A 6,825-nucleotide genomic window follows, 5' to 3' on the forward strand; every position below is an offset into this window, starting at 1 on the left:
ACTAAGGTGGACCCGTTCTTTAATTTTCTTGTTCTTTATTTTCTGTTTTTCGAAAAAATCATGCTTATGTTTATCTATGTTTGTGTCTTGTGATCATTAGTGTCTTAGTGTCTATGCCTTAAAGTTATGAATGTCCTATGAATCCATCACCTCTCTTAAATGAAAAATGTTCTTAATTGAAAAAGAGAAGAATTGCATGAATTTTGAATTTTATAACAGTTTAATTATTTTGATGTGGTGGCAATACTTTTGTTTTCTGAATGTATGCTTAAACAGTGCATATGTATTTTGAATTTATTGTTCATGAATGTTGGCTCTTGAAAGAATGATGAAAAAGGAGACATGTTACTGAGGATCTGAAAAATCATAAAAATGATTCTTGAAGCAAGAAAAAGCAGTGAATACAAAAAAAAGAAGGAGAAAAACGAAAAAAAGGAGAAAAGAAAACGAAAAAGAAAAAAAGAGAGAAAAGAAAAAAAATAATAAAGTTGTGATCCAAGGCAAAAAGAGTGTGCTTAAGAACCCTGGACACCTCTAATTGGGGACTCTAGAAAAGCTGAGTCACAATCTGAAAAGATTCACCCAATTATGTGTCTGTGGCATGTATGTATCCGGTGGTAATACTGGAAGACAGAGTGCTTTGGGCCACGGCCAAGACTCAATAAGTAGCTGTGTTCAAGAATCATCATACTTAACTAGGAGAATCAATAACACTATCTGGATTCTGAGTTCCTAAAGAAGCCAATCATTCTGAATTTCAAAGGATAGAGTGAGATGCCAAAACTGTTCAGAGGCAAAAAGCTAAAAGCCCCGCTCATCTAATTAATACTGATCTTCATAGATGTTTTTGGAATTCATCGTATATTCTCTTCTTTTTGTCTTATTTGATTTTCAGTTGCTTGGGGACAAGCAACAATTTAAGATTGGTGTTGTGATGAGCGGATAATTTGTACGCTTTTTGGCATTGTTTTGAGTATGTTTTTAGTATGTTCTAGTTGGTTTTTAGTATATTTTTATTAGTTTTTAGTTAAAATTCACTTTTCTGGACCTTACTATGAGTTTGTGTGTTTTTCTGTGATTTAAGGTATTTTCTGGCTGAAATTGAGGGACCTGAGCAAAAATCTGATTCAGAGACTAAAAAGGACTGCAGATGCTGTTGGATTCTGACCTCCCTGCACTTGAAGTGGATTTTCTGGAGCTACAGAAGCCCAATTGGCGCGCTCTCAACGGCGTTGGAAAGTCGACATCCTGGGCTTTCCAGCAATATATGATAGTCCATACTTTGCCCGAGATTTGATGGCCCAAACCGGCATTCAAAGTCACCCTCAGAATTCCCAGCGTTAAACGCCGGAACTGGCACAAGAATGGGAGTTAAACGCCCAAACTGGCACAAAAGCTGGCGTTTAACTCCAAGAAGAGTCTCTACACGAAAATGCTTCAATGCTCAGCCCAAGCACACACCAAGTGGGTCCGGAAGTAGATTTTTATGTCATTTACTCATCTTTGTAAACCTTAGGCTACTAGTTCTCTATAAGTAGGACCTTTTGCTATTGTATTTTCATCTATCTTGGTAGCTATCTTTATTATTATGCTATCTTAGATCATTGGGAGGCTGGCCTCATGGCCATGCCTAGACCTTGTTCTTATATATTTTCAACAGTGGAGTTTCTACACACCATAGATTAAGGTGTGGAGCTCTGTTGTACCTCGAGTATTAATGCAATTACTATTGTTCTTCTATTCAATTCCGCTTGTTCTTGTTCCAAGATATCACTTGTTCTTCAACTTGATGAATGTGATGATCCGTGACACTTATCATCATTCTCACCTATGAACGTGTGCCTGACAACCACCTCCGTTCTACCTTAGATTAAGTGGATATCTCTTGGATTCTTTAACCGGAATCTTCGTGGTATAAGCTAGAATTGATGGCGGCATTCAAGAGGATCCGGAAGGTCTAAACCTTGTCTGTGGTATTCTGAGTAGGATTCAATGATTGAATGACTGTGACGAGCTTCAAACTCGCAATTGTGGGGCGTTAGTCACAGACGCAAAAGAATCACTGGATTCTATTTCGACATGATCGAGAACCGACAGCTAGATAGCCGTGCCATGATAGGGTGCGTTGAACATTTCCACTGAGAAGATGGGAGGTAGCCACTGACAACGGTGAAACCCTTGCATACAGCTTGCCATGGAAAGGAGTAAGAAGGATTGGATGAAGATAGTAGGAAAGCAGAGAGACGGAAGGGACCAAGCATCTTCATACGCTTATCTGAAATTCCCACCAATGAATTACATAAGTATCTCTATCTTTATCTTTATGTTTTATTCATCATCCATAACCATTCGAGTTTGCCTGACTAAGATTTACAAGGTGACCATAGCTTGCTTCATACCAACAATCTCTGTGGGATCGACCCTTACTCGCGTAAGGTTTATTACTTGGACGACCCAGTACACTTGCTGGTTAGTTGTGCGAAGTTGTGTTTATGCCATGGTGTTGAACACCAAGTTTTTGGATTATTTGAGTTGTAGTGATCACAATTTCGTGCACCAGGTTTCGTGATGAAACCATGGTGTGGACAATTGAGGTTGAGGAGTCCCTCTCGTGTTGCATCGGGGAATTGGTTAGAAGGTTGTGGAGTCCCTTCGAATCAATTTGCAAACTATGGCGTTGACAAGTTAGGTTGAGGAGTCCCTTTCTTGTTGCGTCAAGAAATTGGGTAGAAAGTAGAGTGATTCTCTTTGTACTCAATTTCAATCTATCCTTTTTATTTCTATTTTCTATTTTTAATGTATCTTTTTATTCAGTTTGAATTCTTGTCTTTATGTTTATATTTTATTTCCGTATCATTTGGTATAAGAGCTCAGGTATTAGATTAATTCTTATTAATCTATATCTGTTCTTCTTTTATCATAAAAAAAGAGTCCAGTCTTTAAAGTTCTTGTATTTTTTATTTTTCGTTTGCATTTCATTATTGTTTTAAAAAATAAAAAAAACATACAGTGCAAAAAAAAGAGAAAAAAAAGAAATATATACAAAAAAAGAAATTATCTTCCTTGTAATTATTGTGCTTTTCATATACTATCCTTTTCATATATTATTTTTTTCACCTACAAGATTCGAGGACGAATCTTTTTTGAAGAGGAGGACAATGATACGTGCTTCAAATGTTCGTGATATGAAGAATTCAAGTGTTATTTAGAAGATATTAGTTTATATTTTTAGAATGTTTTAATTTAATTTGATGTATTTTGATTCTGTTTATTTAATTACTAAATTGGGCCTTATGTTTATGGGCTTTAGGGTTTTCTTTATTTTAACCTAATAAGAGGTTATAAATACCTCCTTAGCTATTGTAGTCATAGCATAGAATTTTTAGAGGTTTCAAAACCCTTTTTTTGGTTTCGTGATGAGACCATGGTGTGGACAATTGAGGTTGAGGAGTCCCTCTCTTGTTGCATCAAGGAATTGAGTAGAAGGTTGAGGAGTCCCTTCGATTCAATTTCCAAACTATGGCGTTAGCAAGTAAGTTGAGGAGTCCCTTTCTTGTTGCGTCAAGAAATTGGGTAGAAAGTAGAGGGATTCTCTTTGTACTCAATTTTAATCTATCTTTTTATTTCTATTTCAATTTCAATGTATCTTTTTTATTCAATTTCAATTCTTGTATTGTTTATCCTTTTATGTTCCGTATTATTTGGTATCAGAGCTCAGGTATTAGATTAATTCTTATTAATCTATATTTGTTCTTCTTTTATCATAAAAAAAGAGTCCAATCTGTCGCGTCTTTCTTTAAGTTTTCATGTTCTTGTTTTCTGTTTGTGTTTCATTATTGTTTTGTCATCATTGTTGATTTTATTGTTTAAAAAAATAAAAAAAGCATACAATGCAAAAAAAAGAAAAGAATATATACAAAAAAAGAAAAAAAAGAAATTATCTTCCTTGTAATTTTTGTGCTTTTCATATTCTATTTTTCCACCTACAAGATTCGAGGACGAATCTTTTTTGAAGAGGAGGAGAATGATACGTGCTTCAAATGTTCGAGATATGAAGAGTTCAAGTATTATTTAGAAGATATTAGTTTACATTTTTAGAATATTTTAATTTAATGTATTTTGATTTTGTTTATTTAATTACTAGATTGGGCCTTATGATTATGGGCTTTAGGGTTTTTCTTTGTTTTAACCTAATAAGAGGTTATAAATACCTCCTTAGCTATTGTAGTCGTAGCATAGAATGATTTAGAGGTTTTAAACCTTTTTCTGGTTTCGTGATGAAACCATGGTGTGGACATTTGAGGTTGAGAAGTCCCTCTCTTGTTGCATCGGGGAATTAGTTAGAAGGTTGAGGAGTCCCTTCGAATCAATTTCCAAATCATGGCGTTGACAAGTTAGGTTGAGGAGTCCCTTTCTTGTTGCGTCAAGAAATTAGGTAGAAGTAGAGTTATTCTCTTTGTACTCAATTTCAATCTATCATTTTTGTTTATATTTCAATTTTAATATATCTTTTTTTATTTAATTTCAATTCTTATCTTATTTATCCTTTTATTTCCGTATCAACTTTACTGAAATTCTCGAAAAAGAAGTAGAGATGGCCGAACCCAATAACAATGGTGAAGGTGCAAGGAAGACGCTTGGTGACTTTACTGCACCAAATTTTAACTTCCATGGAAGAAGCATATCAATCCCTGCCATTGGAGCAAACAACTTTGAGCTAAAGCCTCAATTTGTTTCTCTGATGCAACAAAATTGCAAGTTTTATGAACTCCCATCAAATGATCCTTTTCAGTTCTTAACTGAATTCTTACAGATCTGTGATACTGTTAAGACCAATGGAGTTGATCCTGAGGTTTACAAGCTTATGCTTTTTCCTTTTGCTGTAAGACACAAAGCTAGAACATGGTTAGACTCTCAACCTAGAGATAGCCTGAACTCTTGGGATAAGCTGGTCACAGATTTTTTAGCCAAGTTCTTTCCTCCTCAAAAGCTTAGCAAGCTTAGAGTGAATGTTCAAACCTTCAGACAGAAAGAATAGCAACTGACCAAAAAGTGTCCTTCTGAAATGCTTTCAGAATGGACCATCCTGGATATATTCTATGATGGTTTGTCTGAATTGGCTAAGATGTCATTGGACCATTCTGCAGGTGGATCTATTCACCTAAAGAAAACGCCTACAGAAGCTCAAGAACTCATTGAAATGGTTGCGAATAACCAGTTCATGTACACCTCTGAGAGGAATCCTGGGAATAATGGGACACCTCAGAAGAAGGGAGTTCTTGAAATTGATGCTCTGAATGCCATATTGGCTCAGAACAAAATATTGACTCAGCAAGTCAATATGATTTCTCAGAGTCTGAATGCATTGCAAAATGCATCCAACAGTACTAAAGAAGCATCTTCTGAAGAAGAAGCTTATGATCCTGAGAACCCTGCAATGGCAGAGGTGAATTATATGGGTGAAGCCTTTGGCAACACCTATAATCCTTCATGGAGAAATCATCCAAATTTTTCATGGAAAGATCAACAGAAGCAAGGCTTCAATAATAACAATGGTGGAAGAAACAGGTTTAGCAATAGCAAACCTTTTCCATCATCATCTCAGCAATAGACAGAGAACTCTGAGCAGAGTCCCTCTAGCTTAGCAAACATATTCTCTGATCTATCTAAGGCCACTCTCAGTTTCATGAATGAAACTAGGTCCTCCATCAGAAACTTGGAGGCACAAGTGGGCCAGCTGAGTAAAAGAGTTACTGAAACTCCTCCTAGTACTCTCCCAAGCAATACAGAAGAGAATCCAAAAGAGAGTGCAAGGTCATAACCTTGCTTGGTGTGGCCGAACCTGAGCAAGAGGAGGAGGACGTGAATCCCAGTGAGGAAGTTGGTGAGGCTCATACAGAGACCATAGAGATTTCCTTGAATTTCCTTCTGCCATTCATGAGCTCTGATGAGTACTCTTCCTCTGAAGAGGATGAGGATATCACTGAAGAGCAAGTTGCTAAATACCTTGGAGTAATTATGAAGCTAAATGCCAAGTTATTTGGTAATGAGACTTGGGAGGATGAACTTCCATTGCTCATTAATGAACTGAATAACTTGATTAGGCAGACATTACCTCAAAAGAAAGAGGATCCGGGAAGGTTCTTAATACCTTGTACCATAGGCACCATGACCTTTGAGAAGGCTCTGTGTGACCTGAAGTTAGGCATAAACTTAATGCCACTCTCTGTAATGGAGAAACTGGGAATCTTTGAGGTACAGGCTGCCAAATTCTCATTAGAGATGGCAGACAAATCCATGAAAAAGGCTTATGGACAGGTAGAGGACGTGCTAGTAAAGGTCAAAGGCCTTTACATCCCTGTTGATTTCATAATCCTAGACACTGGAAAGGATGAGGATGAATCCATCATCCTTGGAAGACCCTTCCTAGCCACAGCAAAAGCTGTGATTGATGTGGACAGAGGAGAGTTGATCCTTCAATTGAATGAAGACTACCTTGTGTTTAAAACTCAAGGATCTCCTTCTGTAACCATGGAGAGGAAGGAAGGAAAGCTTCTCTCTATACAGAGTCAAACAAAGTTCCCACAGTCAAACTCTAAGTTTGGTGTTGGGAAGCCACAACCAAACTCTAAGTTTGGTGTTGGGAGGTCCCAATAATGCTCTGAACATCTGTGAGGCTCCATGAGAGCTCACTGTCAAGCTATTGACATTAAAGAAGCGCTTATTGAGAGGCAACCCAATTTTATTTATATATGTTATTTGCTTTTTTTTTAGGTTGATGATCATGTGGAGTCACAAAAACAACTGCAAAAATTAAAGAAAATA

This window comes from Arachis hypogaea, chromosome 5 (assembly GCF_003086295.3).
Source record: "Arachis hypogaea cultivar Tifrunner chromosome 5, arahy.Tifrunner.gnm2.J5K5, whole genome shotgun sequence".
NCBI lineage: Eukaryota > Viridiplantae > Streptophyta > Magnoliopsida > Fabales > Fabaceae > Arachis > Arachis hypogaea.